The sequence below is a fragment of the Aythya marila genome (genome assembly GCF_965140915.1).
Source record: "Aythya marila genome assembly, chromosome: 16".
Taxonomy (NCBI): Eukaryota; Metazoa; Chordata; class Aves; order Anseriformes; family Anatidae; genus Aythya; species Aythya marila.
This window is the reverse complement of record NC_139057.1, coordinates 8,693,038-8,718,433: the sequence shown is the minus strand read 5'-3', so window position 1 is coordinate 8,718,433 and position 25,396 is coordinate 8,693,038. Positions and strand designations below refer to the sequence as shown.

Here is a 25,396-nt window from a genome sequence, read left to right as displayed (position 1 = left end):
GAAGAAATGACCTTTTTAGCCAGAGAGTTGGCCTCTTTCCAAAGCAAAGACATCTCTTAGGCCTTGGAGACGTTCAAGCCTCACAGGCAATTATCAAAGATAAGAGGCAAATGTTATAAAGCACAGAACAGACGGAAGAAAGGATAACAGAGTGCAGGGAGAAGAAAGGGAAAGTCATCCTGGAGCTGCTGCAGGGTGGGGAGCAGAGCAGCATGCGTCAGCTCAGCAGCTGACCTGCACAGGGGATGCAAGGGAACCCTGCAGGGACTCAGGACATACGAGCAGATCTGGGGCTGCTGAGAAAAACAACTGCTGCTGACAAGAAGGTATCTCCTGCCCTGGGACCACAGCTGCCCCGCTGCGCTGTGGGCGGCCCCTCAACCCACAGCACCCTCTGCAAGCACTGCCACCAAGCTCCTGCCCGCCTCCACTCAAAGCACTGGGACAGTCCAGCACACGGGCCCCAGTGCAGCGATCCTTAGTGCCTGGTCTGTGCACTAAGCCTCTCCCAGGCAGCCTCCAGCCTCGCAGCTCTGCTCCCCTACAAAGCTCATGGTCCCCATTGGCCTGGGGAACCTCCCAGTGCCTCCCGCATCTGCCGGGCGCACTCACTTCCACTTTGTCTCAGATGGTGTCTCAGTACCTGGGGTTCCCACAGACCATGCCTTGCACCAGACCCAAAACAAAGCTCCCCGGGAGATTTGTTGGCTGAATCCAAGGTGCTTGCCGAGGGGAAGCATCCATGGAGCCAACTGCTGCTTGCCCACTTTACTAGATCAAGGCTCAGCTAGGCTGAGACACTGGAGAGCCTGGGCACTGGGTGAGCCCCAGAGCAGGGTCCAAGCACAGGAGCAGGATGCAAGCAGCAGTTACCCCTGCCCGCAGCAAGGAGGCCACTCTGCTCTCCCATCTACTCCCCTCCCAGGCATTTCCCCAGGGGCCAAGGTATTGCCTCTGGGGGGTGGAGGGTGGCAAGCCCAGCCCTGCCCTGGGCTGGCTCTGCCACACAAAGCGTTCATACACAAAACAACTGACTTTCTGGAACAGATTTACCCTCGTCCTCTCCCACTTTACCCTTTTTATACATCCCATTTGTCTATCGGCAGCAATTAGCTCTGCCTGTGCTGCTTTCTGTCCTTGCTTTATATTCAGGACAGAAAACAAAACCACATTAACGCAGTGCTGTATCCTCACAGTGACACACCGACCACCAGGAATTCAGGTCCAGTTCCCAAAGCCACCCCAACGCTGGCCTCCAACGCGCCCACGGTGCCCAGCGCTGCAGTGCTCACTCATACACTGGAGTCCCAAAATATACCTGCAGCAGAAATGAATTGCATCTGCTGTGGGAACATCTGTGACTTGGAAATTTTCATGCTCGAAAGCATTTAACAGATACGTCAAAGTAGGACCAATGAGGTGTCGAAGCAACTCGAAGGGCTGAGCAGGAGCCAGTAACGGTGACCAGGAGCCCAGGCAACGCATGTGGAAAGGGATGTGGTGTATATGGCCAGCCAGCCAGACACCTCCCCATCGAGCTGAGCAGCAGAGAGACAAAATTCAGCTAGTTGCCTCAGAGAGGGAAGACAAGAGTCTCATGGATTTGCACAACCTTCCTTATGTTGCTGCAGGTCTACCACGCTAGCAACACGCTTCACTGGTCTCCCAAAGAGAGAGGGGGAATCTGCCACAGAGCTGGGGAAAATCTGTCCTTTGGCTTTTCGGAGTGGCCAGACACCACAAAAAACAAAAAGCACAAATGGAAAATCCTACAATGACTTGCAAAATAAAAGCAAAAAACGTACTGCTGTCAGGCTTCAGCTTGCTGCAGGGCTTCTGCACCTCGTCTGCAAAATCCTTCATGTGTCCATAAAGAAATCTCAAGCTTGATAATCACTGAGCTGGACACACATGCACTGAGGACCCATTACTTGAGCCTCTGACCTCGCCACACTCTGAGCTGAGCTACAGCATCGAGGATGGGGCCAGGCCTTCTGAGAAGAACACATCTGTGGTAGTTATGACAATTTAAACCTCATGTTGAGGTTAACTGAGCCCAGAAAGAATTCAGAAAAACCCTGACTAATTTTCCTGAAGCATAAAAACGGTACTTGTTACTCAGCCTCGAGCTGGTTCAGAACAGCTCAAGGGATTTTCAGGGGTGTCCACGTGTGCTCCAAGGTCACCAGTGTACTGCAGACAAATATGGGAGACTCCTACCAGGAGAGGCTGCTTCTTGAAGTGTCTGCCTGAAAGCAGAGGTACGGTGCCTCCTTTTTCACCCCACTTGAGCACATGGCACACGATAGGATCATCTCCACTCCTGCATCTCAGTCTTCACTTTTAATTTGAATCCTAAAAACACATGCACTGAACAAGGAGCCTGGCACTGTGGGTTTGGAGATCAGAGGTGTCTCCGGGCACATGCACCCACAGAGGAGGGAGATTATCCTGTTCTATGCCCTGGAGATTCAGAATGGTAGGGGATGCATATGACTGAAACAATGTCCTAAAAGGCACAGCCAAACAGGGGGCTGTGCTCTGCAGCCTCAGGACGGTGACAACCAGACATCAGCCGCCTGCTCACCAAAGTGCCACGGCAACAGGAGGCAGGGCAGGGGGCTGAAAGGTGAAGCATGCTTTGCAGGCTGAGCACATCTCAGTGCTGGCATAACTCACAGCCCTGCTTGGTAAACACTGAAAAGCTGAGGGAAAACAGCTTGTCTCCCTCCTCTCGAGCTGCCCTCCTTCCAGACAATTAATTTCAGCCCTGCATCAGCCTGTGGCTGTCTTGCAGTATGGCTGTGAATCATCAGTGCCCAAAACGCTGACTCACAGAGGTGAGGCTCCAGATGCTGCTGACGTGGAAGCCCTCGTCCCCACAGCCGCCTGCGCTCACATCCCGCAGGCCTCCAGTGCCTGCGCTGCCTCCCCTGCAAACCCCCAGGAGGTCACCGCATCCTTTCATCAGCAAGGCAAGCACTGCAGCAGAGATGCTTGGAGAGTTCGTTTAATCCCCTTCAGCCCAACACACAGAGCTGGTCCACCAGCCTGACAAGCCTTTAATAGTTTCTGCAGCTGAAACTCCTCTCCCTCCACAGCCTGCTGCTCCTCACATCAGAGACGTTCCCCGGTGTCTCATCCAAATCTCAGCCCTGCAGTCCTGGGCTGTGGCTGTCCCTGTCCCCTGGGCACCAGGGGAGAGCTGCTCCTACCTTCCCACAATATCAGATCTGCATCTCCCCACCTTTCCCAGGCCACGGAGCACTGCTGTGTCCAAACCAGGCAGCACTGGTTCCTCCTCCTCCATTGGGGTCTCAGCCATGCAGCGAGGGTCCGTTCCAAGTAACCCTGCTGCCCACAGCTGGACAGACACCATGGTTCAGCCCTCCTCTCTGCCTGGCTCCTGCAGATCTCTGCTAGCCAGGATAACAAAGCTTTGCTATTGCAGCACCAAGATTTACCTGCTGGTATGTAACCACAGATGCAGTACAGCAATGCTAGATTTCTAAGACCCTTCACCCCCACGTTTGCCTCAAGTTCTCTACATCCCCTCCTCATGTCCCACTTTTTCTTCAAATCACTCACAGAGAGGGATGTTCTAGCATCCAAGTCTCTCCAGGCAATCACAAGCTCTTTTGATGTTCTCCCTTTATGGTAAAGCATTTCCCTCTTTGTTTAGCACCCAAGGCATCTTCCAGTTCTCAGTGACCCAACTCCTCTGCCCAGCAAGAACTTCAATGTGCACGCAACAGGCAGGATGAACACATGCCTCTGCAGCCCACAGCCACCACGCGCAGCAGTTACCACAGCAATGGCACGGCGCTGGAGAGCCTGAAGGCTCACCCACCCACCCATCCTCTGCCACTACTATCCAGGCCTCCGTGGAACCACGAGGTTCTTGCAGACACCTTTCCTCCACCCACCCACAAGCCTTGAGGTCCATCCACACTACTGAATAAACATATCTGACAGCCACAGTCCCTGTAATCCACTCTTTCTCCATCACCTTCAAACCTGCTCCCTCCCATCCCTTTGCCAGAAGGATTTTGGAAATGAGATGTCAGACCAACATAGCATGATGTCCTGCTCAACGTGTTGTCTGAGCAGGTCATGCTAGAAACGTACTGAATAGTGAGTGTATTCCCTCTTCACTTCAGACACTTTTTCCACCAGCCTGTGGGCAGACCTTGCCCTGCCCAGACAGAGCTCTGCTGCCTCGTTCTGCTCATCAGAGCAAGCCTGGCCCACCACACAGCAGCACAGTGTCAGCAGGACCTGGCCCTACACAGCTCCTATCTTCAGGCAGCTGAGAACAATAAAGCACGATCCTGGCACTAGAGAAGATCACCACTAACTAACCGCAAGGGAATGCTCCCAGTGAAACCACAGAGACACATCAGCTCCTGTCCCTCCAGCAGAAGCCAGCTCTATCCCAAAGCCCAGCTGGTAACGGAGGGCAGGAAGGTCTCATTGAGGCAGGCTGGAACAGTCTCCTCCAGTCTCAAATCAATATATGCCTTTACCAGCCGTATCTTATAATATTAAATCAAACCAAACCAAACAGAGACATGTTTGGCAGGATAGGCGATTGCTTTCCAGCCCTGAGCAGGGCCTGGCAAGCTTGGGCTGTTAAGCTGGTATGCTCTGCAATTACTGACCAGATCCTGAGTTCCTGGGAGCAACCAGGGCGCTGGACTGGAGAAAAGGAGTCAAACCCAGGGCTGAAGAAGCTGCTGAGCACTGTGGTGAGAAGCAGATGGTGGATCATCATCCACAGGGCACATAAAGGCCAGGGCTGGAGCTGCTGAGCTACGAGTTGGGCCAAGTAGGAAAAAATTCAAGGGTAAAATGGGAGGAGGAAATCACCCTGAAGTAAAATGTTTACACAAGGACAGGGATCATATGCAACACTTCCACAAGCTTTGGGGTCCACCTCACAAAGATCCCCACAGTACTATCCATGCAGCCCAGACACGGTGAGGACAGCCTGCTCGCAGCCTCTCTGAGTGAGACTGGCAAAGCTGCTCTCATGCAGTGAGATCAGACTTCATTGACACATGTTGAATCTGTGTTTGGGCAATTATGTCTTTGTATTATGTCAGCAGTTGCCAAGAGCCTGGACATCTGCTTACTCATCATGTGTTAGCCCAGCAGCACGGAGACATCTGACCCTGGAGCATGAAGCCGTACTTTTCCAACATGCCTGACAGCCAGAAAAGTGCCTCCCCTGCAACAAACCACACCACTCCTCCAGTGGCATTGCCCTCTGGAGATGGGCAGCAATCTTCTGTAACAATAGCCCCCAGCTTGGTGTCAATAAGACAGTCCATACAGATCTCACCAAGCTCTTCTCAGAAAGCCTGGCCAGCCCCTCTGTGGCTCCAAAGTCAACAGCATCGTGCCACACAGGACTCCAGTAAAACATGAACCATGAGAAAGTTCACAGATCCTGGCAGACTCTGCCTTGCTTTAGAAAACACACACACAGCCCTTCTGGCATGAGAAAAGCAGGAAAGAGGACTTTGACCTCTGTCCCATTCCCCACACTCCAGAAGGGCCCTGCCCAGTGGCACCAAGGTGCATCCATGCTGGTGGGATTGGGCTGCTCCATGCCCAAGCCTGTCCAGATGCAAAAGCAACACTTCGTGCTCCCCGCTGTCCAGCTCCCATCACACACATCAGCAAACAGCTGTTTGTCAAGACCAGGGACATTTTAACAGGGTTTCAGCCACCAAGCTCCTACCATTTCAAGCGACACCTCCCAGCTGAAATTCAGGAATAAATGGCTCTGACCCTTCCCAGGGGACAGCTCAGGAAGCCAAGAAATACCTTTCACACTACTTCGTTAGCATTCAAATGAAGATCTCTCAACTGGTGGGTCAGATGAGAGCATGATTCAGCCCTGCAAAAACACCATACATTTCTCCAGATTCAAGTGCTGCCGAGACGTTAGCAGTGAGACAAAAAAGCAGGCACAGATAGCAACTTGCGATGCCTCATCCACATCTCACATCGCAGTTTGCTTTCCTCCCTGCTCTTGTAGGGCCATGTAAGGCCAGGACAGGGCCGTCCTCCACACCAGCACCCAGCCCTGCGATGTGGGACAGGGCAAGCACCCAGCTGATGCCCTGCCCATTGCTGGACACGTGCCCCTGCAGCTGCTGGGTAGCTCCTTACTTCCACGCTCTTCCTGCAGCGCAGGAGGCTTTTGCCTCCAGAAAAGTAGAGGCTAAAACACTGAAGGCACCTGCCCTCTCCTGTTCTGAGTACGAGCTGGGCTGGTGGTGACAAGCAGCAGTGTCCCCACAGCTGGCCCTGTGGTGACTGCTGGCACAGGACACTTGGCACTGCCAGCACAGGAGCAGCTGCTGGGCTCAGGCACCCAGGAGCACAGGGCAGGGCACGGCACAGACAGAGCTTGGCAGGGCAGAGCCCTGCGCACAGCAGAGCCTGCAGCAGCCCCGGCAGCCACACACCACAAGCTGTGCCACTGTCAGCAAACCTTGCAAATTGTCCCCCTGCACTGGCTGCCTGAAATCTGCCCTCCGCTCCAGGAACGAGCGTAGGGGGCACAAAGTTTATTAAGGCTTCTTGCAAAACGCAGCATTGCACAGCTTGCCTCCTCCACCAAGTCAAGCAGCTCTGTGAAGCCAGGAATGTGCCTCTACCAGGCAAACACATACCTTTAAAAAGGGATATCTGCACTGTCAGCAGAGTATAGGGGAGAAGCTAGAAGCAGGGAGACAGGAGCTTTATGATACCATGATATGATAAGACCCCAGGCATTCAACAAGTTTCAGCAAAGGTCCTGGACATGGACAGGGACCTCCCAAGTGTTAAGGAAAAGGGCAACGGAGAAAGCAGTTCGCTTAACATTCAACATGAAAAATCCTCTGATACGTGTCACACAGGCAGCACCTGTGTGATGCACCCTCTGGATGCTCTGCGCTACAGGGTTTAAGCCACCACCCACAGCAACCTCCCTTTCCTCCAGCCTACAGAGGCTACAAACAGATCTTTCTCACACCAGAGGATCTCATTTGATCCAAAGCATTTTGCTGTTTCTAAGAAAGGATTCTCCAAGTGCCTTACAAACACCTGGGACTGGGAATGGTCTGTTAAGAAAACAGACCCAGGGCAATAACTTCCCCAGACAGGCTTGCAATTGCCCTGAGGGACAGCCTGGAGTTCTGACACCTGAGCAGCGCAGCCACTGATGCCTTCACAGGTCATCCAAACCCTTTTGAAGCACCTGGATATTCTTCTGCCCAACCCTGTCTCGACACAGCCACCACATCATGAAGACTAAAGGCCCCCATGCTTCACCTACATAACCTGTCACTGTCTGGAGGGAAGACGTGCTCACCCACCTTGCCCAGTATCTCCCAGCCCCCTGCCCTGACCGAGGGGCTGCATCTGGTGCTGGGGCCTTGCAGGAGCCTTGTGGCTCCTGGCTCTTCTCCCTGTTTTGGTGCAAGCCAGCAGAACCAGGCAGAACCAACCTCCCACTGCATGGCCCCCAGCTTCGCTTTGTACCCAAGGCCTAGAGGAAAGGGAGAAATGCTTTTAGACAAGGCAGACCTTCCACTGCGAGTCCAGTAGCTTCTGGAAGCTGACAAATGATGGATACAAAAAGGAAAAGAATAAATCTAAACCACTCCACTCCATCTCAGGCGGCCAGCCCAGCCTGCTTGGGAAGCAGCACTTCCATAACACCACACAACCTGCTTTCCCAAGGACAGCAATGCTTTTGTGCTCCTCCTGTGCTCTCACCGGCATAACCCTTTCCAGCTTGGCTCTCCTCCCCCAAGGCCCTGAGCTCCAAGTGCTGAGGACACAGCCAGGCTCAGCAAAGCCTTACAAACCCAGAAGCACCTGCCCAAACAACCTGCTCCCTGCATGCTGTGAGCTGGCAATCAGCCACGCCAGCAGAGCAGGATTCCCAACCTGCCACACTGCCTCCATCCTCCACCACACCATGCTCACATTTGCTGCTCGACAGATCACTGGTTGTAACCAGCGACGAGCCCAGGACAGCACTTTTCCACCTCCGTAACATGCCAACCCACAGGACATCGCCTTTGGGGGCATAAGAAGGGAGTGCTCTGCACCAAGGGCAAATCACAACCCTCAACATTGCTGCTGCTTCCCAACTGATACAGACCAACATGCTGGAGAAATTCTTCCAAACATCGCAAAATTTTTTTTGTAAGGAAGAAAGTGATGCAAGTCCACAGGAAGAAAAGAATCATATCAGTAAGTGAAACCAATCAGGAGCTGCAGCTCAGTGAAGGAACTGTTCCTGCAAACATCTTTTTGGACAGTGCCTGCAAGGTATGCTGTTGTTCAGCTCGTTTCTGAGTGAGGAGAGATTAGCAGCTGGCTAGCACAAAGAGCTCCTCTGCTGATGCCCACACCACGCTCCCTCGTGCACCTTGAAGCTGCTTCGCACAGCAGACTGCTCCTGCTAGAGGCTGAGCTGCTGACACCTCCCCAGGCGCTGGTTTAAACTTGTCCCAAGACTGCAAACAATGCCACCAATTCATCTCGTTTGCTTTGTATTATTTGCAAATATAAAGATCAAAATTCATTTTTTTCTCTCTCTTCAGCAGAAAGTCAAAGTCCCCATGCCCAAGCAGGTTTCAAACACAGCAGTCACTGCCTGCAGCCTGGGGCCATGCAGCCAGCCAGTGGGTGCCCCTCTGCTGCCCAGGGCAGTGCACGCCTTGCCCAGTGCCCCTGCAGAGCCCAGGAAAGAACCCAGCCCAGGTATGGCGCCAAGTCTGCTGCTTAATTTTAACCCTTTTCATTCTTGGCACCTCTCTTCCACTTTCCACACACAATCAGATTTCCAAGAACCCTGTTAAGCAAATGTTCCCCCATTGCAGGGGAGCTGCAGAGGGAAAGCTTGCACAGGAACAGATGAGCACCCGCTTTTTCCAGAGGAAGGAGCAGAGACTCCCTGAGTAGATGGGGATATCACAGTCAGTTATACAGATGATGCACAAATACAGTTCTGACAAACAGATGCACAAATCCATGCCAATACCAAAATGGGAGAGACACACTGAGAGCCCCAGTTCCCACTGTAAACCAGCTCCAGCCTTGCTGTCCCCCCTCAACATCCAGCCAGGTCTTCCCTGGGGAACCCAACATCCCAGCAGGCCTCCCAGGGATGAGGGGGGCAACTGCTGGTGAGCAAATATTGCTAGTTTTCTGTTGCTCTCCCCCAGCCCTTCCATTTACCTCTTGGACAATCCTCAGCAGGTGTTGTTTTCCAAATTCTCCCCCCACCCCCAGCAGGTGACAGGCACTCAGGGAACTTGGACAATTAAATGACATGAAAAGAAAAGGCTGGAGAGGTTAAAAACAAACAAATGAAGCAAGAAAAAAAAAAAAACCTACAACTGAATTAAGCCTCTCCTTTCCACCACACCCAAGGGCAGAGCCCTCAGCGAGAACCAGTGAAAGGCCTACCAGAGCTTCCTGCTGTCACACAGGGCTGGTAGGAAAGTTCCACTAAATAACACAGGCATGTAGGGGCACAAAGCCCTGCCCAGGAGGTTGCTGCAGACAGACCTAAACTGGGAGATCAGGATCCAGCTGGCTGTGCCTGGGGTCGCAGCTAAGCTCACCCTGCAGTGGGGAAGCACCATTCAGCAGTCACGGCACAAAGAAAGAAATTAATGTTTTACCACTGAAGCAATCAGCAAAGAGATTAAAGTTTACATGATGCACGAAGTTCCTGATCATAACTTTTTCCCCTGATCTGGCACGTAGAGAAACATTTTCAAAATATCATCGTAGTGTAGCCGACACCTGCCAGGTCTGGATTTGAGCTCTGCAGAACTAGAGGAGAGCTCTCAGCCCCACCATGGTGCTGCAGGACAGCCCCACCACACAACGCACTTTTGACCATCTGGGCACAGCCTTGCTGCCAGAAGCAGCAGCACCTCCCCAGCGCCGTGGTGGGCACTGTGAGGGCGTCTGTGCCAAGCAGAGCCGGGCACAGGATGGCGTGGTTCCTGTCCTTGCAGCAAAACTGAGGACCACACCACAGCCAGGACAAAGGGAGCAGAGGCAGCGACAGCTCCTACGTTGATCTGCACTGCCCTGGGCTACAGACAAGAAGTCTCAGCCGTGTCCATCCCAGCCCACTCCTTCTATCCCACGTGTCCCAGTCTGTCTGGCAGGAGGCCACTGTGGCCACGAGGCACAGATAGGCCCTGGCAGAGGGGTGACAGGTCGCACCCACCTCTGGGCCTACAGGAGAAGACCCACAGAAGGCACAGCTCCAAAGGCCATGGGCTGGCTGGTCCGTGGTCGCTCCTCAGCTGAAGGTGGCCCATGACGGGTGCCTTCCAGCAGAGGGTACAAGTCTGTACTCCCCAGGAGGGGGGGGTCTGCATGCCTCATTTACAGGATGGAGGAGCTGAGCAGCAGAGGGAAGACCTCCCTTCCAACCCATCACCTGCGACAAACCGGGCAGTACCCATCCAGCACCAGACCCTCTGGCAAGAGTGGAGCCCTTGGGGCCAGCACAAGGGAACTGTGTGGAGGTGGCTCAAACACCTGCAGCGCTTGCATTTGTCTCACCTCCGCAAGCCTCTCTCTCGTCTGCCCCAGCTTCAGGGGACCCCCTCAGGGAGCCCTGGGTCCAGACCACCAGGGAAACACCCTCATGGACCTACTGTCACCAGCACCTCGGGAACTGCTGCAGGAAGATGCAGGCATGGATGCCATCTGATGTGTCCTCTGCAACAAAGCCTGGGGACAGCCACCAGGCTGCCGCCGGTGGCAGCAGAGGGGTGGCCTCTGGCTCAGAGCCACAACGCTGGCTCCAGCCCCGTCTCCATCTCCCCAGCCACCACGAGCCTCCGTTTCCTTGGCAACACAGATACCAGCACCTCGGTGCTCGCAGCCGTGCTGCCTTGTGAAGAAGGCATCACACAGAATCCTAACAGAATTACAGCAAGCCTTTTCTTTCCCCCGTCCTCCTGCCCTTTTCATCCAAAACACAGCACTGAATTATCGCCTCGGGGTCAGGAAGGAGCATGGTCACAGCTGTGCCCCCGGGAGCAGCAGCCCCCTGCCAGCCTGCCCATGTGGCCTGGGCCAGTTCGGCTCGAGGCAGGTGGGGCCTGTGCTGCAGTCGCCTGATGGATGCGACTCCAGGGCAGGAAAACAGTGCAGGCTCCACCCAAACAGCCTTTGGGCTGCTATGTGCACGTGGCAGCAGGACATCTTCCCCCACGTGACACCACAGGGGTCCAACCTCACTCTCCAACCCACACGTTCAGCTGCCTCTCAGGCTCCGAAAGTTGCTCACCACAACACAAAGCTCCCTCCAGAGCCCCATCCACCGCCCCATTGCTATACCAGGTGTCCTGCAGCCTTTGTAGGGGTGTGAAGGACACCAGACGAGACCTGAACACCTGGGCAGCACATGGCCTGATGGAGAACTGGCCATTTCCAGGCAACCTCATGCAATCCCACAATATAAAAGATAACAGCCACGACAAAGACCCTCCCAGCAGCCCAAGAAGCTATACACAGAGGCACAAAAAGCACCCTGCCACTGTGGCAGACACAGCCCCTGGACTGGCACCAGATGGGCAGTGGGAGGCAGGTGAGCCACGGCATCCCTGAGCTGCACCCAGGAGAGAGCTGAGCCCTGTAAGCTCAGATGAACAAGCACAGCAGCCCCACACAACACCTTCAGAAACGCACAACCACGAGAGCAGCAAAGCTCTATCTTCAAAGGAAAGGCACAACTCCTGCCAGCCAACCAGCCGACACTGAATGCACACCTACAGGTGGGGCAAGATTACAGCCCCAGCATGGATCTTGGCAGAGAAACCTTCAACAGCTGGGCAGGGAGACAGGGGTGTGTCAGCAGTGGGCCCACATCCCAGTGGTAGGGCAAGCTGGGGGAAAGCAGGCTCCTAACTAAGGCGATACAGAAGAGGTTAAAAGTAGCAGCCAAAGCAAGCAGGATGTTTGGCCAGAAGCCAGCCTTTCCCAATACGAGTTTGAGGGAGCTTGGCAGCATTCTCACCAGCCTTCAAGGCACACATTGCCACATACCACAAACCAATTTGCTTAGACAACGCCAAAGCAGCTGATATGGCGCAGAGCAAGCTTCATTGACCAAGACACATACCCAGTGAGGACAGGCCCTGGATGAAGAGCAAAGTGCCCCTGAGCCAGGGCAGTGGAGCAGGCACGGTTCCGCAGCACCCACCCTGGGCAGTACCGCCACTGAGCAGACACCTGCCCACACTGTGGGTGCCAGCTCCCGCGGGCTGTGCCCAGGCCATCCTGGGGGGACAGGGATGGCAGCACCACCCCAGTCAAAGTCTTATCAGCATGCAAGGTAAAGTCCAAAGAAGAAAGAGCACCTTCATCTTCCCAGCTACTCTGTGAAATGGACCAAAAGCAATTCTCAGGCAAAATGTGATTAGTGCAACTTCTTGAGCCAATTCTTGCAATAAGGAGCTAATCCTGCCTGGGGCACTGGGGTGGGACCTCAGCAGCTGCTCTGTGCTCATCTGTGCTTTGCTGCTCTTAGAAACTGCCTGCAAGCAGAGTTATAGGGCTAAATCATCTCAGTGCTATGTGCACGTCCTGACAGCACAGGGGTCTCTGCACTGGCGACAGAACTGCCATGTGAAGAGCTGGCCATGTCCAGCAGGCCTCCACACTCTGCTGCACTTTTTTGGGGAGTGGCAGGGAAGGGGCTGCTCGGGAGATGCCATGGCCACACACTCCAGAGCCGTCAGCCTAGCTCAGACCACGACAAGCTCAGCCTTGGAGCACCGCAGCCATTCCTCCCCTCCTGCTCTCACAGCCATGCAGGGAAGGTACTGCAGTAGACACTGGGGCTGTTTTGTGGCAGCATATTTAGCAGAGGAAGGGAAGCTGACGAAAGGCTGGTAACTGTGACCAGCTTCAAAAAGCAAAATTAGTGCATTAAGAAGGAGAAGCAAGAAGTTCTAATTCACCCATGTGCAGATATGCCCTGTGGACACATCATTCAGACATTCAGACCTATGTCAGAAGCGGGCAGGGGTGTTAGGACATCTGGACCATGCATCACCAAGGAACACTCCTCCTCCACCAGTGACTGCAGAAAGCAGCTCCTATCCATACTCCAAGTCACCTGCTGCCTCTGTGGCAATCTGCTCACAGGCAAAACCAAGAAGAAGAAGGCACTATCTATGGGGTTTGTTGTCTTGCACTGGCACATAGCAGCCAGGGAGATCAGCTGCAAGAAGGACACAGAAGCAGACAGCCGGGAAACCACAAGCCCAGCCTCCAAGCAGAGCACTGGGAAAGAAGAGTGTGAGCAGCTGCAGGTGAAGAGTACCCAGAACAAGAGGAGCCAATACAGGGAACCCAGCTTAGTCAAACACTCAGCCCTGCCTTCTCCCAACCTCTTTCCACTGCTAAAGGCAAGCACGAGCTCTCAGGCAAGCTGACCAGGAAATACTGTACAGTCTTAGTCCTCCTTTTTACTGTAGAGGGGAGGAAAGCGCTGGCACAGGTTGCCCAGAGGTTGTGGAGTCTCCCTCCTCCTCAAGAGTTCTTCAAAATCCATCTGAATATGATCCTGGGCAGCCTGCTCTGGGTGTTCCTGACTGAGCAGGGGGATTGGACCAGGTGTTCTCCTTCCAACCCTAACCACTCTGTGATCTTCAGCCCCAAAAGAGCCCTGTTCAGGGCTGAAAGCAGTGGATTCAAAGTGCCATTTCCTCCAGTCACGTCTTGTGCATCACTTTCCAGGAGGAAGGCCACCTCTTTAGAGCAAGATCCCAAGGAGAGTTCTTCCTCTTCACCTCTGCCTGCCAAAATTCAGCAGCAAGCCCTTCATGGTATTGATGAGGTACAGTCAGCTGTGGGGAAGATGCAGAAATGTAGAATGAAAGGCTGACAGTTGTGCCAAGACTGGGAGCATCACAAGCCCCCACCAAAGGGCAGGGACACGCTCCTCAGCACAGCACAGCAGCGGGTCAGGCCACACATGCTGCCCCAGCGATGCTCTGCTTGCCAGGACCTGCCAGGCAACTGGGCCCACAGGCTCCGTGCTGTCACCCCAGCGCATGGCTCAGCAAGCTTCCCCGAACTGCACAGGAACAAATCAGTTCTGCTTCAATGTGCAAGTGTTTTCTCCAAGTTGCTGGTGCATCTGTGCCTCGCACAGCTAACAAGGACACCTGTTAAACAAAGTACAAGCAAGCAAGAGACACGAAAAACCCAACACACCCAGAGCTGCGCCACTGACATCCTGCTGCACCCAGGGCACCAAGGCTGCCAGCAAAGCCAAGGGCATGGCGGGGTGCCAGGAGTTGCAGCGGGGCTCACTCAAAGCTTCTGGTGTGGCACCCAGCACAGGGGAGACTCCATCCCCATCGCCACACACCTCACCCTGTCCACCTGCCCCAGCCCCCTCAAGCACAGCCAAGCTCACGTTCAGTGAGAAGGGAGCAAGGAGCCTTGGGGGCTCCCCAGCGTTTCTCAGGGATAGTCTTAAATGCCAGACCAGAGGGAGCCGTGCAGGGCAGGCAGGAGCTGCCCAGGATGGGAAGGGACACTCCTCTCCCCAGAGAGGGAAGAAAAAGGAGCTTGTAGCAAGAAGGGGACAGCTCTGCAGGGGAACCTCAACAGCCCTGTTTGTAAAGACAGGGACTCACCCCTCCAGCACAGGGGCAAAGCTTCCCAGCAGGCATCACACAGCAGCCAAACACTGCCATGCCAGGCAGCCTTCCTCACTCAGAACCCCAGAGCAGCAGCACTCAGACCCCATGCTAGAGGGAAACTGAGGCACGTGGTGACGCAGGGTCATGTGCAAACCAACACTCAAGTTAGAACTGCACTTCTACCTCTCTAATTCCAAAACTGGTATTCCAACACCCAAATGTCTATGCAGAGAGAAGGGACAGGAAACTGTGCTCCTTGTTTTCCCTCTGAACATGGGCAGAACTGGACCTGCAAAGAAGCCCTCTGGAGGGCCAGTCTCCTAGCTCTCTGCTGGTGAGGAACTGCCCCTAAGAACTAACGAGCTGTTATGTTCAGATCCAAGGACACCTCCAGCCCCAAGGAGCACATCTGCAGCTCTCAGCAAGGATGTGGAGTCCCTGCCCATAACCTGAGCACTGCCTGCCTCAGACAGGCAGGAGCCATACCCTCAAGTGCATGGTGTTGTAACCAGCAACAGCCAGGATTGTTGGAGGAGGTGGAGGGTGCTGGAGGAGGTACAGAGGTGACAGTGTAATGCACCAAGGCAGTGGAGCAGAGCAGACCAGCCACCTGGAGGGACCCAAGGTGTTAACAGCCCTCTCCAAAAAGGGCTGGGCCACAAGGCCTTCACTCTTTCCGGTTCCCCAAAAATTTAAATCTGCAGCTCAGACCTCTGTCCTCGCTTGTCTTCCACTCCAAGTTGCAAACCTGGGACACACTTCATGCCAGCCGTGCCCAATGACATCTGAAATCCTGGGACCTCCTCACAAAACACAGTGGCACATTTTGCTGGTTTGCAAATGCACTGCCTTCCCTAAAAGGCTGCACATGGAAACTTAATGTAAGTGTGACCCAAACCAGCTTTGTCAATAAGCAAAGATTCAGACAGCCGGTAGGAGCCTTCCTGTTGGCAAATGGGCTATTGCCTAACTCCTAAAATAGGAAAAATCCCAAAGCATTAGAAAAGCCATAAGAATCCCAGTTCCAAGAGTTCTGCACTTCAGCAGTAGCAGGCCAGGTTTCCTGTAATCCTATGTAGGTTTCTAGCAAAGAACCAGCCACCACACAAAACTCTGTCATACTGCAGCACCATCTCCAATCTCCTGCCACCAGCCAGCACAAGCCCTTCTACCCTACAAAACCCAGTTGGTCTGACATGAGATCTAGAAAGGAGAATAAAGGCTTTCAAGATAAACTCACACTGCTTCCAGGGGCTTATCTCAGCACTCTGCTCAGGCACAATTCAGAACCTGCAAAGAAGAAATCGGATTTGGTTAAAAGGAAAAAAAAATATCATCCCAGGGATGATGACAGGCACGTGGACAGGCAGTAGCCAGGGGTTTCATCACAAGATGGTGCCCAAACCACTCAAGCACCGCTTTTAGACACCATACAAATTCGCTTGCTGAAGAATTTCCGCTACAGATTTCTTTAAATGCAGCTTTACTCTCAAAGAGAGTTACGTGAAAACAGCACCTTCTAAAGCAGCATATCTGCTCGCTGCATGTGTTCAGAGCCAGCCCTGCTAATCTGACTGGTAAAAGCAAGTATTTACTACAGGCAGCACTGCAGAACCAAGACACCTCTGAGAAGTGAAACAGATACATTCTTGGCTTGCACAGCCAATTGCTACCCAAGTTCTCATTTCAGGGCCATCTGTGCCATGTCATTGTCTTCTGTCCCTCTGTCTCACCTGCACAGCCCCTCTGACAATGATAGCCCAGGCAAGGGGCAGTGAGGGCAACATCTGGTCTGCAGGACTGTCCTCCTGGGCAATGACGCACGATACATGGGGAAACAGTCTGGCTCACCCATCCACAGAGAGACAGGCAGGTTTGGCATACCAGTAGTAAAATGAGCAGCTTTAAAAGGAAACGCTCCAAGAACCGGATCCTGCAACAGCATTTTCAGAGCCATGTGTTGGATGACAGCTATGTCTAATGGAACAAGGAAAAAATAAAGGAGACCCTTGCACGCACAGAGAAGAGCTGCAGTCCAGTGGTCTCTACAGTTACATAAAGGAATTAGCAACGTCCAACAGCACAGCAAGGACACCTCCTCCTTTTTTACAAAGGTTAATTTTCAAATATAAGTTCAACATGCACAGGCAATCCTCTCATAAGCACAAATGCAAAGGCAGAATAACTTGGTTATGCAAAATTCAATCACCTCAGAAACATCATAAGCAAACAAACAAAAACAAACCAAAAGCCCTTTGAGCACTCAGCATCAAGGACTCAGAGCTCACTTGTTCCACATTTCACACAGATGCAGTAAAACCCTTTCACTCCCTGTCAACAAAAGTCAGCCACATGCAGCCCTACGCAGCTTGCACTGTATGAAAGTGCCAAGAGCAGGCTTTGGCTCCACAGGAGCAACACAGATCCACAGCAACTTTCTCAAAAGCTTGCTCAGGGCACAAAAACTGTTCCACTTCCATTTGGACAGAGTCCCCAAGCAGCACAAGGTGACACGCAGCATCCAAGCACTTACACTGTCAGCCTTCAGCAGCTAGTTCAGATATTACAGCTGGCTCCAGTCCACATCATTGCGAACAAGGACAGGACGTTACATTGTCCACCAGACCTGATGCACCTCCAGGGAAACAAAATCACCTTTGAGCTGGGAGAATTTACTGCCCAGGCCATCCCAAGGGACACGGCTGCCAGCACTGCCCTGGCCAGCGTCCCTTCACTGCACGGGGTAAAGTCCAGGGAAGAAAGAGCAGCGTCACCTTCCTGACTCTTCACACCCCTCGATCCCACAGCAGACTTCTTTCCTGCTTCTGCCTCCTTCTCTCAGGCAGGTGCTGCCCCGGCTGAGGACGCAGGTGGAGAAGCCCCACCAGCAGCCCAGCTCTTGCAGCTCCACTGCCAGCAGCTGACACACAGGTGCCCAGCAGGCCAGGCTGACCAGGCTCAAAGACCAGCCCTGAGACGGCTGCACAACACCCCAGGGATCCGCAGGGATCACTCCCAGCCACTCTCCTCATTGGTGTGACAACAACCCCCCACAGCCCTGCTCCTACTCTACCAAGCCCAGGGATTCCTGGGGGGTCCCCATGCTGGTCCCAAACTCATGCACTCGGCATCCTCTGTCCCAGCTCGAGGGCAAGTCGAGATGTGGAGGGGAGCAAGCAGGCACGCAGCAGCCTGTCGGTCCACCCAGGAGCAGGAGCCCAGCTCCCATCTGTCAGCAGCCCGGCACCCCGGGGCTGCAACTCGTTCCCCCAGAGCAGGAAGACAGAGGGGGCAGACACCAAGGGCAGGGCAGAGGCACCCAGCATCCCCCATCTGCGTGTGCTCTAGCACCAGCACCTGTGTGCTGCCAAACAAAGCCCTGTGCTCCCAATCAGCCACGGAGCATCCGTCCCTCCTGTTTGCTGCTGCTGCTGAAGCGGGTTTCACCGGGGCTGTCTGCATTTCAGCAGGGAGACACTCTGGGATCTGAGCTACTGCATCAATTAATATCATATTAATGAAGTGCTCTGAGAAGGCAGGCATCTGAGAGCAAACCCTCCCCCATCCCTGCTAGCTTCTGACTCCCTGTAACACTCCCGCTAGCAAAAATGCCTGCTAGATTGTATCGCGATCTCTGCCATGCAGCTCTCCCAGCACAAGGCTGCCGTACGCCATTTCAGCCACAGACAAGTGCCTCCGGCTTGGAAACATCCCGTGATGACCCACATTGTCACAAACTCACAGCAATTATCCAGCCTGACCCTGACAGGGCAAGCGTGAGTGCTGGCTGTCAAAGCAGGCACTGGGACATTGACCACAGGCGGGAGGCTGAATCAGCCCGACAAATGCTGCAGTCCTTTCAAGGGGCAGAGCCCAGCCAGCAATGCTGGCAGGCTTAGCTCCTTGCGGGGGTTAGGAGGAAGCCGTATGGCATGCCCAGCTTGCTCAAATCTAGGCCAGAGCATTGCAAAAATGTTCATCAGTCCTTCCTCAAGAGAGGGAACGGAGGAGCAGGCACTGATCTCCTCTCTGGTGACCAGCGATAGGACCAGAGGGAACGGCTTGAAGCTGCGACAGGGGTGGTCATGGCACTAAGCCTGCTGAGTTCAAGAAACGTTTGGATAACACTCTCAGACAGATGGTCTGATTTTTTGGGTGGTCCTCTAGGGACCTAGGACTTGGACTAGATGATCTTTTGGTCCCTTCCAACTTGGGATATTCTGTGAACAGAGGGCAAGGGAGGGGATTCATACTGTCCCCTCCACTTGTTCATCAGAATGAGACCACGAGTAGGGCAGAGCAGCACGGCAGCCCCAGGGCAGCTTAGTGGAACGTGAAGCACATGAAGCACACCTGGGTAGAGATCCAGCTGTGCACAGCTCCACCCCACACTGCGATCACATCAGCTCCAGTGACCTAAGCACACACAGCCCAGCCAGCACTCAGCAGATGACCGTGGACAACACCACCATGGGTAACGCTGGCCTTGCAGGTTGTCCTGCCCACATGTGGTGGGACTGAGCTTCAAAGCAACAGCATGGAAATGGCCAGGCAGGCTTATAGCTACAGTGGAAATTGCCACCAAAACACAGCAGGAGCAGCTGTGTTTTCTCTACCTGTACCCCCTTTATTACTTTCAACAGTCATCCTAAAGTCAGCTGTATTTCTTACAGATGTATTACACACTAGACCAAGGTAACCAGCAAGGATGTACTCATGCCATACTATCAGAAAGCATTTTTTTTGGTTCCCCAAGGAAGAGCCCCAATGAATTTGCACAGGTCATGGTCCTTGCTTCACGTAGGCATGCATATACTCTGGCCCAGACCAGACCTCAAAGGGTATTTTTGTTTCTGCAGAGTAGTGGTAGAACAACATCACCTATCAGGAGTTGTAATAAAACTCTCCTGAAAGGCAATGCTACTGAGAATTCAGGCTGGAAGTTTCCTGACCCAAAGGTGAGCATCACTGTTGGGTTTGTGTTTTTGGCAAAAATTCCACCTTCCCTTGGAAAGCAGTAGACCTCACTGTCTGGCGAGGGGTGCCTCGCACCTTTGCACAGCATCACTCCCCCGCTTTGTGACTTTTGCCACCTCCCTCTGGTCACTGGCAAAGATGAGACTCAACATTTTGTCAGGTGCCATGCCATACTGTGCTCAGCAGGAGCAGACACTGCCAGATCAATAGTGCATCTAACGAGAACATTTAATTGCTTCTCTCGTATGCAGGGGTACTGTTCCCCAACGGGATAATTAGACAGGAAAACCTGCAGGACCGCTCCCAGTGCTGCAGCCCTTCATGTTGGGCCACCTGGATGATGGCTCCGAAGGGCCAGGGAAGGGTGTGAAGGAGCTGCCCGTCCCCCCTGCAGCCCATCACCCCTGCAGCAGGCTGCCAGGGTGCACACCTAGCTGCCTCCGGATGAGCCAGGACAGCTTTCTGCTGGCAGTCACCACAGCAAGCACAATTTGCTGATTACAAAGGGGATATGTCATTTAAAATGAACATTCAGATTCCCGTCTCTTCTACCCGTAACAAAATGCCTCGTGAAATGGCTTATTCTGCTCTGCCATAGAAATCTGTTTCCATTCAAAAGCCTGATACGGGCAGAAAGAGGGAGCGGGGGAGCAAAGCTAAAAATACCTTCTGAAGGATACCACGGCAGCAACAGATTCACAGGAAAATGAAGTGGGAAGGGGGCTGTGAATGTGTTAAGATCCTGTTTAACCTCTCCCCAGCCACCTAAAAATCCACCCAAGTCAGAAACGATACTTCAGCATTTCCTTTGTGCAAAAGATGACTCCACCCTGTGTTTTCCTCTTCATCTGATACTCCATGAAGTATACCAGCACACATCTCTGCTCCGCCACCAGTCAGTAAGTAGGGCCAAGGCAGTGGGTTAGTAGGAACAGAAGAGGAAAGAGTCAGGTGGGTGGAACCTGGCAGAAAAATTCTACTGTAAATCCTCATTCAGCATCAGCTCAAACGCGGGATGCATTTTACACTAGCACAGCACCTGGAGCCAGATTTGACCACGTCTCCAATACCCTGGAAAGGAGCATCAGTCTTTTGGACTGGGAAACAGAAGAGATAAGGCAAAACAAAGCCCAACAAGACTACCATGGGGTCTGATTACAGCTGATGGGGAGAGAGCTGGCTTCTGAAAGGGAAATGGATCAGATATTAAAGTGATACCACATTTCATCTCTACAAAGAGGCCAAGTACACAAATAAAACTGCTGATCTGCTGGGAACAGCAGATCTGCAGCTTCAACCTCATTTGTCTCGTGGTTTGAGCACAATGGGGCCAGCCCAGTCTCCTCTCCGCTCTGTGATCACACCAGACCCAGCCAGGATGCTCCTCGCCCAGACCCAGCTGCTCCCACACAGGGCAGACTCGTCCTGAGACACCATCAAGCCCACAGGACAGCTAGCATTGGAGGAGGTTTTTTGTTTTGTTTTGTTTGCCCCCTATGGAGGGGACCATCAGCATAAGATGGAAGGAAATTCCCTCCCCTTCCAGACCATTATTTTCTGTGTTTCAGGCTCTGTCCATTACTCCCTCCCTCCCAGACAGTAAACCTGTGATGTGTGCATGACTATGCACATGTACATGCATACACTATAAGCAGGGCACTACATAATTCTCAGCTTCAATTCAAAGCACCCTCAGCTGTGTACTGAGACAAACAGACATGAAGCATTTGTACCAAATCACCAAACAGAGTTCTAAGATGACCCTCCCTTTCCATATAGTCCTACATTCCCCTGTCCAGCACAAGGAAAACAAACCTTGGCTTCTGCCCCAGCTGTAGAAAAGCTCAACCAAAACACCTCCTGTTTCGGATGCCCCTATATACCCCCAAACAGTTCACCTCCTTGGAGAAAGGAAGGGTGGATGGAGCAACTATCATCCCAGATGAGGGACATCCACAGGCCTGGGCTGAACATCCTGCTTTGCACCAAAGACACACCATGGGGACAGAAGAGCTGCTGCAGAAAGCAGCTGCTGCTTCCACGGCAGCAGACACAGACACCCAAATCTCTTCCCTTTCACGCTCACTGAGGCCTTGGACAAACCACAAGCTTCCACTCAAGGGCTGAGAGGAAAGATGGGTCTGGAACCACAAGGAAGTACTGTGCCACGTCCCCACCAAGGACAGTCTCTTCCCACCACTGTTCCCATCTCCTGTAATCCAGACAAGGCGATGAGCAGGAGAAAACCCGCTCGCTCGCAGGCTGCCACCCTGAGTAACAGGGAGAACCAAGGCAGGCAAATCCATCCAGCCAGGAAGGAGGTACCAAGGCAGACAGCTCTCAGACTCCCACCACCACCACAACTTCTTCCATGCTCAGAGGAGAGCACAAGCCAACAGTGAGCCCCAATCCAGGCTCAAACCCCCACCCGCCCAGGTGGAGGAAGAGCCCACACTGTTCATAGCTGCCGAACCTCCCAGGTCTTCTGGCACAATCGCCACGGTTGTGACAAACCCAAACCTGCTGACTCACAGCCACCTGACTGCTCTAATGAGAACAATAAGCCACGCAGCCGTCACTGTCACAGCCTCAGCACAAGCACGTTTTTAGATGCTGTGTGAGAGTAACTTATCTGTAACCGTACAAGTCTTCCTGCGCAGGAGCTTCCAGCCACCAGGCCTGGGAATCTCCGCCATTCTGTGTTGTTTTTTTTATCTATGCTCAAAACAGAGCTTCAGATTTCAGAATAGGCTCAGACCTTCAAGTGACAGGCACCACATGAAAGTCTACTATATAGCTAAACACAGGCCTTCCAGACACCCACACAGATCTGCCACCAAGCCTGAGCCCATGCTCAACCCATCTCCTCACGCACGCTTCCCCATCAGCATCCCAGCTGTCGCTCAGGCAGCATATCACTGTGCCCAAGGCAGCAGGGAATTGTCATCATTTCATAGCTGAATAAAATTAAGGCAAAGGACACTCAAGCAAAGCCTGTGAGACCAGGCAGGAAACCCAGAGCAAGCCTGGGAACAGCCAAGCCCACCTCCTGTTCTTTAACCAACAGGCCATTCTCCACAACTTCCTAATTTAGAAATCCTAATTATCTTCAGGAAATATTTTTCTAGGAACAAAATTAGCCAGGCACCTGACCTGTCTTTCTGTCCATGCAACCCTCTTTTAGTTATGCAAAACTCTTCGGCAGTGCTAGAGCAAGGAGTGTAGGCAACACAGAGACACTTCAGTTATATACAGGACAAGGGCTTGGTGCTGCAAGCAGAAAGCAGGAGAGGTTATTCTGTAAATCAAGGAGAGATTCACCTCCTCACCAGGACCAAGGTCATCAACCAGAGCTTAAAAGGGAACTCAGCTGCCTTGGGGAAGAAAATTGATTTTGAAAAATTTCCACCAAGGTTGCCTTCTTCAGCCAACCTGGCCACCTCTCCTGGCTTCCCATGAACAGCATGCCAGAAGACACTTGCCCTGCAAGGCTGTCATATGTCGTGGTGACGATGGCAGCGGCCCAGCAAACAGGACTCACTAAGCTCTTTGCCTGCACTAGACAGGAAAGGTACCAAAACCTTGTGCACCAGGAGTGCAGGCTCTTTTCTACAGTCATGCTTTTTGCACAGAAATATAACCCCAGACATTTTTTTTTTTTTTAGAAGCTTTGTACAAAACAAAACATCTCTCCTGAGAGTTTTGGAAAAGGCTGATGTCTCAAAAATCAGTAAAAATAAAAATGCTGGATAGTTCTAGCTACAACATCAACGCTTAACCAAAATGATGGGAAAAAACCTTCATGCAGAGCCAGCCTACCGTCAGTGCAAACATGCAGGCTCTGCAGCTAACCCAGAGCAGCATCACACCCTCCCAAGACACCCTGAACCCCTGCGGTCACAACCAGGGCTCTGCTATTTACAGCAGTGTCTGGTTTAATGACTCCATCGCCATCTGAAGCTGCTGTTAAAGCAGCTTCATAACTAAATAAACATGGCACAATGATTGTGAAGAGATGTGAATGCTCTGCTCACAGCAGTGGCTGCAAGCAGGGGAGGCAGCTCACGCCCCCAGGGGATGGCTACAAGCTGATGATTCACCAAATCTGGGGATTGCCCTTGCATAAGAAGGGAATGATTTGGACGAAAGAGGGTAATTGTATACCTGCCATATGCTACAATAACAAGGGTCTGACACAGCTCAAAGAACACACCCTGCCTCTCCTGCCAGGCTGGGGGTCCTCATGGAGAGCATGGCTCTGAGCACCCTGGGGAGACTTGCACAGGCTCCGTGCCTGCCAAACCAAATGCCAAAAACAAACAATTAAAGAGCAATTGACTTGTCAGGATCACTACCCAAATCCAGCCTTCCCTCAGCTCCAAATGTGCTTGAAGACAACATGGGCACACTGCTGAAGGCCACAAGGACAGTTCCACAGCCTGCGTAGCTGTAGCAGCTCAAGTCAAAAGGACAAGAGGCAGGGACAGAGGGCTGCAAAGGAGCCAGAGGGCTGCCAGGCAGCAGAGGTCTGCCAGAAGCAGACCTCGGTAACAAAAGGCTTCCCACACCTCAAGCCGTTTGGATGCAAAAGCCACTTTCAACAAGCCCGGTGTGAGAATATGAGGGAAAATGACAGCTAAGTGCAGGCAGAGGCTGATGCCTCCCTAGGTAGCTGGAAAAGCCACACCTCTCAGGGCATTTCAGCGGGGGGTGGCAGATCAGGAGTCACCTCACACCACCGACAGCTACATCAAACGCGGCTTTTCCATCGCCTGCTCCTGCAGCATTGCTGCAAATATCCAGCTGCACATACCCAGACCTTTGTTTGTCCACAGAAGGGTCCCTACCACAACACGCTGCGAGAGAAGGGCTGGGCGTGCAGGAGGGAAACAATACCACTGCAGAAGCAGCAATGGAAACGGCATTTTCAACAGAAAGCACTGACAGAGAAGAGGGCCACACGGATCCCCTAAGACGATCTCCCGGGTAACCAGCCTATGGAGAAAATGCTGAGCTCAAGGATACCTCCAGAGCCCACCTCCTGCCATATGACGATACTCCAAAAATAACCGCAGAAATATGCGCGGACCCATTCCAAGTTGTTCCTGGCTCTCCGCGCATTCTCCCTCAAACCGTAAATCGCCTCCCCGAAACCAAAGCCCCGCGGCTCTTACAGCAACCCGCAGCTCCGGGCGGCTCCCTGCTGCAGGGCCGGGACCCGACCCGTGCCGCCGCCGCCGCCTCCTCCCCGCACCCCGGGCGGGCAGCGCGGCCCCAGCCCCTACCCCGATCCCCAGCTCCTCGCTCCCGGGCGCTCACCTGGGCCCGCTCCGCCGCCTCCTCCTCCTCCTCCTCCTCCTCCTCCTCCGGGGCGCGGCCCCACGCCGCAGCGGCCGCCGCCTGCCGCCTGCCCGCCGTGCGGCGGGAGCGCAGCGCGGGGCGGCGCTGCGGGAAGGGACCGGCCCCGAGCCCGAGCCCGAGCCCGAGCCGCGCCGCCTGCCCGCCCACAGACACAGCCCCGCCTGCCGGGAGCCGCCCCTGCCTCGGCCCGGCTCGGCTCGGCCCCGCACGGAGCAGCCGCTGGCACGGGTGAGGGTGGGGGGGCTGCTGCTGCTGCTGCTGCTGCTGCTGTTCCTAGGCTCGTCCCCGGTGAGCCCCGCCTGGCTCAGCCTCACCAGCCCCGCCGCCCCAGCCGGCTGTCGCTGAGCTCGGTGTGG

At 53.5% G+C, this 25,396-nt stretch overlaps 1 protein-coding gene across 8 annotated transcripts in view; it reads right to left on the bottom strand.

Moving 5' to 3' along the window:
• Positions 1–25,032, bottom strand: part of EPB41L1 (erythrocyte membrane protein band 4.1 like 1) — a 72,118-nt gene extending 47,086 nt beyond the window's left edge. For all 8 annotated transcript variants that reach the window (XM_082773560.1, XM_082773561.1, XM_082773562.1 and 5 more), the window contains exons 1-2: positions 24,999–25,032; positions 15,943–15,992 (exon numbers count right to left, since the gene is read on the bottom strand). The gene's annotated coding sequence lies outside the window, so the exon portion shown is untranslated. The remainder of the gene's footprint in view (positions 1–15,942; positions 15,993–24,998) is intronic.
• Positions 25,033–25,396: the final 364 nt, after the last annotated feature.